We start from the raw sequence: 10,807 nt of genomic DNA, 5'->3' as shown, positions 1-10,807 counted from the left end.
TTTCTTGATCCTGTGTTGAAAAAATAAAAGGAATCAGATTTTGACATCCTGTACATGTCTGTCACTCAGGGCAATCTTGATAATATAGTTTCTGTTCAATACCTTTTCTTAATAAATTTTTAAAAATGGAGACATAAATCCATATATTTCATTTCTAGTATTTGCATACTTTATAGTCTCTTCTTCGTGCTGGACTAGTTCTAATTTTGTTGATTTTTTAATGTAAAAGGAAAGATTTATCATCCCCATGTTTCAATTCTTCACTATAGGTCATGCTACTTTTCATCTCAGTAATTTATGTGAATGTTTTTCCTTCTGGGTGACAACTATATTGCATTCACTTTGGAAATGTTGCCTTTGAATGGTTTAACACAACTCCAAGGTGTTGGGACAGACATACAGACATGTTTTTCCTTCTTTCTCCCATAACTCTCTAGAGATCTAGGGAATCCTGCCCAAGTGCCAATTAAATAAGAGTTGTATTTGTTTTCTTTTTTATTTTTAGGGGAAAAAAACCCCACTTCATGTAGTTGTTTATGCATTACATAAGATCAAGCTAAATAGGATGTGTGGCTAGAATTTTAGAGTCTAAGCAATTTCTGTGTGACTTTTTAAAGAAAAATAAAGCATAGTGTTAGTACTGGAATTTGTGGATGAAATAAGCAAAAAAATAGTGAAATACCAAAAATAGAAAGAATTGTACTGAGAAAATGAATCAACAGAACCAGTATTACATAATCCTTCTTATATTTAAAACTATTTTTCTAATGCTATTCAGAAAAGTTGCAAAGTGGTAGGTGTACACATGGTAGAGAACAACACAGTTCTCTGCTGATAAAAACTCAGGAAGCTGCAAGGAATTGACAAAAAAATTCAAAGGGGATGCTGAAATAAACATCAAGCAGCAAAGCATTGTAGTAATTCCTCATAATATTATTATTGGAAAAAGGATTGAGTTTCCAGATGGAGTCTCTATTTGAAAAGGGAGCAGAGTACCCCCCCCCCCCCCCATCCTCTTAGTTTGTGTGCTGCATTTTAAACTCATAGTGCTTGAAGTTATAAAAACAGGACAAAGCAACTCACACAAAAGGCCATGTTTGAATTCTTATCCTGCACTAATTTTTATCTGTAAGAAAATTTTGCAGAGGTTTTTAATGAAACATTGTATCAATTAGTTTACAAAGAAGGTGACCATTCACTTAAAAAGTTGTATTTGCTTTCAGCTGCTGAGCTGTGAGCATATGAGGATACCAAGAATATGGGGAATAAGGAAGATAATATGTGTCTTAAAATCAAAGGACTCATGATTACTCTCTCAGGGGATCAAAACTATTAGGAGAGGCAAAAAAAGGAATTAAAACTAAAACACAAATAATTTTTAAATAGCCTGAAGATTCAGACTGAAGTATCTCAAAATATTTTATGTCCATGTAGGGATTCCTGAAGAGATAAATGAATCCTTCTTGTCAAATTGCAAGCTACATGTTCAAGCAAGGACTACAAGAATAAAATCTTCCCTCTCCTATGAATTTAGTGACTAGAATGAACTCAAAGTATCCCTGTGCAAGCAGTGTGGCTGCTGGTCACATTAATGAATCCTGGAGTCAAATGTCCCAAATTTATATCCTCTTTCATGTTTTACTGGTTAGTAAGGGCACCTAGATGAGAGGTGACACTGGTGCTAGCAGGGAACTTATTTGCCTTTTCATTTCCCCAGTGAAATTGTTCAGGTCCCCCAATGGTAGAAAAGATAGATCGGATTTATGCACACTATATTAAGACATTATATCCGTAGGGAAAAAATTATAAACTACAAAACCCTCACAGAACACTATGGAATTGTTAAACTGCATTATTTACAGGATTTTCATTCAGTCCCATGGAACTCCATGGCTGAGGGGACATGGGGAGGTATGAGCTATTTGTAAGGAATTCACTTGCCATGAAGTAATCACGGCATTTTTGTTGGAATGTCTTCATGAAAACTAAATGGGATAAGGAGAGATTAATTCAGAGAATTGGAGTCTTGATTGGTTTTTATTATTATTTTTTACTACATATGCATGGCACAACGAAGACTGACAAAATTCTACCCTTGAATTCTAGCAGAACTTTCCTGGTAGTGTTTAAGTCAAACCTGAACTCATTATATATGACAACAATGTAATTGTACTATCTTTTTTGAGGAATACCTGTTCAAATACGATACTGAAAAATACAAAAAGGTCTTTAAAATTGGCAAGCTCACAAGCTGTTAAAAGTGTTAACAAAAAGATACCTCCAAGCTTTTTCATAGATGGCCACTTCTTTAAAATAAAAATTAAATCAAAGATATCATTCTTCTTTAGAGAAACAAAGAATAAAGACCAGAGTTATATGGCTACAGAATGTAAGACATGTAGTTTAGTAGCTCTGAAAGGAACAAATAGTCATGTTGGATAACAAGTTGAACATGAACTTGTGTAGTTAATGAAAGGAGAATACTGTTGCAATAAGAAAGATAAAGTAGAACAGATTACAGGAGGTGTAAGGAGTTGAAGACCAAACTAAACCCAAAAAGCCTTTGCTACATTTGAAGCAGTAGGTCTACAGCAAAGTTTCTACACAATTTACTTAAGGTTTAGATGGTATATTTAAACATTGTTGTTGTACCTGAGACTTCAAAAAGAGGTAGTAAAGAATAAAATGCCAGAATAAAATGACATCTGTACAATTTTTTTGGTAGAAGTTTGGTTAGAAGTTTAATTTATTTCTGATGAATAAATGAAAAAATCTGTTTCTCACTGTTATCTAGCCCTGGCAACAACCTACACAACATGCCTTACATTCAGGTGGCTAAATTCTGTCACCTGCAAAATACAGTTTTCTCATCTAAACAGTCTATTGGGAGTAATGCTCTTAAATCTGGCTTGGCTTTTTTTTTTTTTTTTTTTTTTTAATCTTCAAAAAACATGTTAACCATTTAACAGAATCTGTGACTGCATGCCAGTGCCTGTGCTTGGACCTTAGCACTCCTTTGTTTATCACTACAGATGTTGCTTCTTCATTATACTGCCTGCATACCCAAATTGATAGAAATGTATGTGAGTCCAGTTAATCTTAAAATAATCTACACAGACAACCCTAAAGGCAAAGCAGAATTCCAATAACCATTGCCCTAGACAAATAACTTTGTTGCTATTATTGTGAGCAAACTGTTTTCTACAAGTCTAGCAAGCAGTGAGAGATTGATTGGAATGTGCATCCATGGAAATACGGTTTACAATTACTAGAATTTAGTGCCTCATGTCTAGTTCCTGTTAGTGTGTGAAAGACTTTAATTTGTTTACTCTAGTTTTCTTCATAATATACATTGAAAATTTGAAAATCTTACTTTCTCTGTATGGAAGGCCAATGATTTGCAAGCAATTAGGAACTTTATTTCTTAAACTACTTTTTTAACTTGTCAAGACATGCATGAGTTAGCAAGCACAATAGTATCTTAATATTTGAGCATATACATACAACCTGTCTTAGTCAACAACATCAGAAATGTTAAAAATAAATGTATAAAAATAAGTTTTCTAAGTCAGAAAAGTTAATACAACCCTAAGCTCCTTTGTTTTGAAAGAACATAATGTGAAAAATGGAAACTAAAAATGTAGGTCCTTTATTAATAGCAACAGCTGTCATGTATTCATTTTTGTCTCTCTTGGATATTAAAAATGGCTAAATAGAATTGATTAAACTTTGCTTTAGAGCTGTCCTGGGAAGGAAGTAGCTATGACAGATTTCATCCAACAAATTACATGTTTTTAAATTTAGGCTTATAATAAAAATGTTTGGAGATACTATACAGCATTCCTTCTGTGATACTATGAAATAGAGAGGGGATAGTGGAACTCTGCTGCCATTTGTCATTTTAGAACCATAGAAGACCAGATCTGCAGTGCAGAAGACTATTGCTCAGCTTGTCTGTGGCTTGCAGGACGATACGTGTGAATCATTTAATTCAACAATAGAACACAGATCTTAGTGATTATTTCTGTTACACAGAGATATTACTGCTCTTTTCCTGTTCCACAGTTTATTTTTGGAAAAATTATTCTGATTTTCAGATAGTATAAATGTTAATTGTGCTAGCATTTGGAAAGCACAACAAGTCATATGTAAATTTCACTGGAGTTTTGGAATGGGAATAAAAAAGGATCTGGTCCCCAACATCTTTTTCTAAATACGTCAGGAGTAGCATATGCATTTCTCATTTATTAAGGCCATGAAGTTTTAGTACTTAGATATCTACATAGAGGTATAACAATATATGTTTAAAAAATCGCTTTTTTTGGCCATGAACAAATTTCATATCCTTAAAAATGGTGCATTGGTAAAGAGACACAGAACATCCTGGCTACAATGCCATTCTAAAATACCTGCTGAGAACCATTTGAAAATATGTAGAATTTTGACTGTGCTTTCTAGACTATAGTAAGTGTTCCAGCAATGCCAGAATTTCTAAGTATAACTCTGAGAGACCAAAAACAAAAGAAAAATCGTGACTGATTTCTTGCGCTTTCATATTTCCACTGCGTCTGTACAGTCAGACCCTCTGTTAAGCCACACTTTACATCTCTAAATACAAAGATAATTTAAAGCCCTCTTGAAGTCAAGAAAATCTAGTCTGAATGATGCCTTTAGAGCTGTTCCATTTCTCCTGTTTACATTAAAATCTAGCAAAATAATCTCATAGATTTGGAGGTTGTTTTGGCAGTCATGAATATAAAAGAGAAATAGGAGCTCACTTTTAATATTTTACAAAAGCGATTTAGCAAGGCAGAACAGGAAACTCCATTCTTTCTAGCAACTTAATAAATCACTTTCATGCTACTAAGTTTCAGAGTTTGCTGAAGGTCTCACTTGTAAATGAGCTGGGGCCTGCTTGTTATCTGGGAAATTTTTGTAAATGCTAAGATGAATGTGAGATGAAATAAACTTGTCTGTGATATAGGAAGAACCCAATCTAAATTCCATTGAAACTGCATAGAGAGAGTCTACTGCCTTACACAATGGGAAAGAAGTCACAAATCACATGCATCACTTACAGAACCCATGATGCATCATGGGTGATTCTTAAAGGAGAAAACAAGCACAAGCCCGTGTATCTGGGGAGAGCAATATCCATTTTTTGTCTCCTATGGGTTGGTGTTGGTCACAGCCAGGAAAGTGAGGGCAGGAAGGATGTAAGACCCTGCTCAAGTGGAGAGATCAGCAACTGCACAGCCAACAGAGACAGGAGGGAAAAGACAGGCCAGGAGAGCCATGGGGTTTTTAATCAACCTCGTTGTCTTGCTTATGTTCTATGATTTTATCTCTTTACCAATTTCAGTATTGCTTAAAGGAGCACCAGCTGTGTGTGTTCCATCACAGAGAAGGACTTACATGAACTTCAAGGGTGCAAGGAAGACACTGGAGGCACAGACCTTCATGTCTGAGTGAATATTGCTCAGGAGTGGCATCAACATTATGCTGGTGTGGCCTTGGCTGAATCTACAGTTTTAAATCTTAGAAACATTTGGCTGCAACTGGGTCATATTTTATTTTCTAAGATTTTTCTTCTCTGTGTATTTTCTAAGCAATCGAAAGCTTGAAGGGCAGGAGGAAAGCCTTTGTGCAAAACTCTCAGCCCTGTATATTTGTACAAAATGTAAAATAGATGCCTGGCAGGCAAACAGAGAGTACATACTGCCAAAATAAACTGGTGATTGCTTTCAAACCACTGCTTTCTACTTCACTGCACATAAATAAGATTCTCCTAACCTCTTTCCTTGAGTTTGACAAGAAGAAAATCACAAGACTTCCATGCAAGAGCAGCTAAAAGCAAAGTAAGAAAGATCATCTTGGGCAGATGGGGCTCACTGCCAGAGCAATGGACCCTAAAGCACTGGTGCTTCTGGTTTGTATGGTCTAAGATACCATTCTCATTGCCAGCTCCAAAGATGTATAACTGTGACCAGGTCTGCACTGTTTGTTCTGTCCTGCTAAGGCACTGCAAATAGAAGGGTGATTATACTGCCTGTGAATAGTTGCATGCTTTTCTATCAGAAGGAAGGATTTTATAATTTTGAGATATTGTGGGTTAACCCCATTGGGAAGATCAGCTCGAGATGGTCAGTCAGTCAGTCAGTCAGTCAGTCACTCACTCACTCACTCACTCACTCACTCACTCACTCACTCACTCACTCACTCACTCACACCCAGTGGGAAGGAGGAGAACATTGGAAGGGTAAAAGCGAGAAAAGATGAATGATAAAAATAGTTAAATAGGAAAGCCAAAGCTCCAGTCTCAAGCAGGGCAAAATAAGGAATTCATGCACTTATTGCATGGGCAGGCAGGAAAGCAGGGGTCCCTCATGCATAACAGTGACTTGGAAAGACAAACAGCATCACTCCAAGTATGCTCCTCATTCCTTCTTTTCCCAGCTGACCATGACTCCATATGGTGTGGGATACCCCTCAGTCAGATGGGTTCTCTCTGTCCCCTTCCAATATCTTATGCAGCCCCAGCCCTCACTGCCAGGGTGGGATTGGAAGCAGAGAAAACCTTGTCTCTGTGTAAGCACTGCTGAGCAATAGCTTCAACATCCCTGTGTTACCACCACTGTTTTGGTCACAAATCCAAAACAGCACTCAATAGGCTGCTATGGAAAAAGTTAACTTCATTCCAGCCAAAACCAGTACAGGAGAGAAAGTTGCTACAATTCATTATATGCCTCAAAACCATTGAGAAGGGTGCTCAGTAGCTTCTTGCTAAATGGAATAGCAACCATAGCCATTGGACACAAGTGTTTCTCTGATCTCTGCATAAAGTTCCATATGTACAGATGCTCAGTCTGAGACTAGATTGCTAAACAAGAAGAGCAGGTTCTCTTGATATCCTCTATGTGGAAGCCTTTTGAATGAATTAATTAAAAAATCACTTTTAAAAAATGTGTTTCAGAGGTTGGTTCTATTTGTTGCCACCCAGGACAAAGTCATAATTTTCTTTTTCAGCCACCACTATTTTATTTGGGAACATGAAGATGAGAACAATGTTATTTAATTCTAGTGGTTGGAGATTCAAATACTGAAGAAAATTGCTGCTTTCCTAGTTTTAAACCAAATTCAACCAATGACAATACATTAATTTTGAGGTGTATCTTATTTTAAATATTCTTATCTAAAATAATTTTATAAGTATTCTGAAAACAAAGAATGAAAAATGAGAAATTCTCTTTTGGAAAGAGTGAGGTCTTTAGTAACAAATAATATAAAAATTATAATGCAATGAGAGATTGCTGGAGGTGATGAAGAATTTGAAGAGATGGGAAAGGAGACATAATTGCCACCATGAAAGTTTTTTAAGACAGAAGACTTTCAGACTTGGTGCAGAAAAGAGGTGGAAACAACACATAATATTTTAATGAGTCTGGGACATTGCTGAATGTACTCCATCCACTTTAGTACACATATCAAAATGTAAATGAGAAGGAAATCAAATCTTCCTCTGGATGCTGACACTTGTATACCGGACTGTATGAATTTGCCATGTATGAACTGCTAAAAAACCTAGGTGCCCCTTATTTGCATGAACATCTTAAAAGACTGCTAGTTTTTCCTACTAAGTCTCATTGCAATTGAAGTTATAAAAATAAAGTATAAAAATCCATTCACTATGTGGTTTTAAGATTTATTTCTTATATCTTGGGGGATACTTAGATAGTCTTTGTTGGATTCTTTTTTCTACACTTTGAAAGAACATGGGCAAGTTAAGGAATATTTGTGATTTCTGTTCAGTTGTGTAGATTGCTTATCTTGCAAGGCTACTATCAATGCCAGTCCTGTGATTTGGCCTGTAGTGTTGAAAATGTTTTTTCTCTGTTTCTTCCTGACGCTGCCAGTGTTATATTAGATCAGCTGTTGACAACACTTAGGGGAGTAAAATAATGAAGCTCAGCTTGGAAAAACTAGCAGTACTGGTGAGGATGTGAGAACTCCTCCAGGTTTTGCCAGCGTGGCTGGCAGTGTTTGAGTTGCCCCAGGCTGGGGGATCTGAAGCATCACTGCTCCTGTAGTGTCCCTTCACAGCACTCGTGTGTCTGATGTGCTGGTGCACTTTGCCAGCATCACACCTCTCAAGAATTCAGAGCTTATTTAGCAGGGAGTTTATACTTCTGCAGCCTGCTTACTAAGGGGGAAATTATACATTTTTAAAAGCCCAATGTTGCGATTTAAGATTTTTAGTTCATTTTTATGGAGACAAAATGGGGCATTTAGTGAGGGTTTATTTGATTAACTTATCTGGTAATTACTGGGTATCAATTATTTCAGATTCTCACATACCAAACTCATTGAGCATGAGAGTACATTTCAAAGAAATCGAGTTTTTAGTGATTTCGAAAAAAAATGGAAAGTGGGGAAAAAGGAGAGTACAAATAGGGATAAATTATTCACATACTATGTTTTCCTGTCTGAGATAAACATCAGATAACAAACTCAGGCCCAAAGGGTATATGTTTGCAATCAATTCTGCTCAGCCAGACATTCATAAATATGATTTATTTAAATTATGTGGTGTTCAATAAACATCTGAATCTTTATTTATACCTCTTGATCTGCCAAAATGTTTTGCTTAAAATCTAAGGCTATGAGGAAATATGATAAGGACTACTGTCACCATCTGTTAAAGGAGAAAACTTGACATAATTTTTGGAAGAAACATGCATATTTTCTTCTGCAAAAATATTGTGAAAGATTGCGTATGTCGTGGTCAAGGAGCAAAAGGAATGTAAAGAATATTTTAACCTACTTTTTATAGGCAAGTAGCTAAAATAGTTGTTTCAAGAATGTAGTGGGGTTATAGAGAAGTAATAAAGAATTTCTGTAATCTTCCACTACCTTTGCTTAGACAAATGTTGCAAGTGGAGACAGTTTCCTTACCTTTAATTTCTTTACCTTAAGCAATTTGTTATCACAAAAGTGGGCTCGTCTGTGCATGAAAGGGCTGTGTAATTTCAGAACATTATGGGGGAAAATAATTAAAGTAATTCTTACGTGCAGCAAATTGCAAACAAGTGGGAACATGAATTTTTGTCACATTTTGGGAGATTGAAGTTCACAAAACTTGTTAATTCCTATTCACTGTGGTCCCTGTAGATATTCTTGGCTTTCTTTTGGCACCAGTTCACTTTACTGTTGTGACAGCTAGAAGTTATGTGTTATTTTAACTCTCAAAAGCCATAAAGGGATTAGGCCCACTGGATTCTTCAAGAAAATACAGAGAAATTATTTTCCTTCCTAAAGGTCTTACTCTGTCGTCTTTAGGGTTGGAGAAAGAAAAGGCGGGGAGAAGGGATGTGTTATGTATGTAGAAATATTTAGTGTGCAACTTTAGTTTTGGTTTTTACTTGTATTTTATTGGATCATATGTAACCACTTATTATCATTTTATTGTTTTGTTCTACAAAGCCCTTTTTAAAGGAAAAAGGAAACTAAGGAAACACACAATCTTATTTTGTTTGTGTGAGAGAGAGGAAGAGAGAGAAAAAAAATTGTTACCAGTTTTGTGGAAAGTTATAGTAGGATGAAGAGAGGAGAGTCTGCAGAACATTTATGAGATTATCCAGATCCACATTACTACAAAAAGCTACTGGAAGTGGCTCCTGTCTCTGAAGAACTGCTTTTGCCCATTGATAAAGATCTATGCTGTCACTTTGTTTCATCATATAACATATATTTGTAGTTTTAATAGTTAATGTGCTCTGAAAAAGGAACTGGGCTGTCTAGATATGCAATAGGGCAGTTGAGCACTTAATTTTTAAAATTGTTTTCTATGTTCTTTAAAACACTCTTGTTTTCTTTAACAAATTATGTCCTTCAGCAAGGGATTAATCACAAACAAAGGAATAACATTTGGTAAATATTAAATGTTGAAAATCACCAGGAGTGGTAAAATAACTAGCTGGTCCCATGGAATCCAAGCAATTACAGAAGCAATATTTCCAGGACTAGTAGTGATAGTTAATAAGATGTTTGCCTCCAGGCATATAACACACCCTTCTGTCACCTTTGATTGTTCAATCTGCTGTGTCTGCAAACAACACGAATCCCATTGTCCTGCAAGAATCTCAGAAGCACCCCTGTGGGGGTACTGCAGTGAGCTTGGAAGTAATAATAGCTTCTGAGAAGACACATCTATCACTACTATTCTGTTTGTGTTCGACTATCAGGAATGCAAAAAAATATTGAAGTATTACAGGAGATTTTGTAGGAAAATTATAGATGAGACACATATGTCTGACTTGGCTTAGTTTAGAGGAATTTTAATCAATTTCCCAGTGAAGACATTTCAGTGTTACACATTTAGAAGCTTTTATTAATCATAACCCCTTAGGCACCTCCAATACAAAGTTTTGGCATGAAGCAGTTTGCTTTCAACTACACCTGTGCAATTCTTCTGAAAAAGGCTTTTCTCATCTCACTCTCACATGATTACAGAGCTGAAAGCACAACAGAGAGCAATAAAACAGAGTGCTGATGGAATTGGAGCACAAAGACTTGACATCACCTTTCGTGAGAAGGACAACCACACTAAACAGCACCTTTGGCAGAACCAGCACACAAAATGCTTTCGTGTAAAAAAAATTGATAATAATCAATTTATATCTAGACTCTCAATCGTAGGATTAATGAGTTGTGTACATTCAGGGTTCTGCTGGTGGATTAGATGCTCTCTTAATTCCAAAATGACTTCAAGTAATGGTGCCTTGAGATTTTATTGACTAAACCTGTCAAT

This window comes from Lonchura striata, chromosome 2 (assembly GCF_050655825.1).
Source record: "Lonchura striata isolate lonStrDom1 chromosome 2, ASM5065582v1, whole genome shotgun sequence".
In the NCBI taxonomy this organism is placed as follows: domain Eukaryota; kingdom Metazoa; phylum Chordata; class Aves; order Passeriformes; family Estrildidae; genus Lonchura; species Lonchura striata.
The sequence above is the reverse complement of the archived record's forward strand: the minus strand, read 5'-3'. Positions refer to the sequence as shown.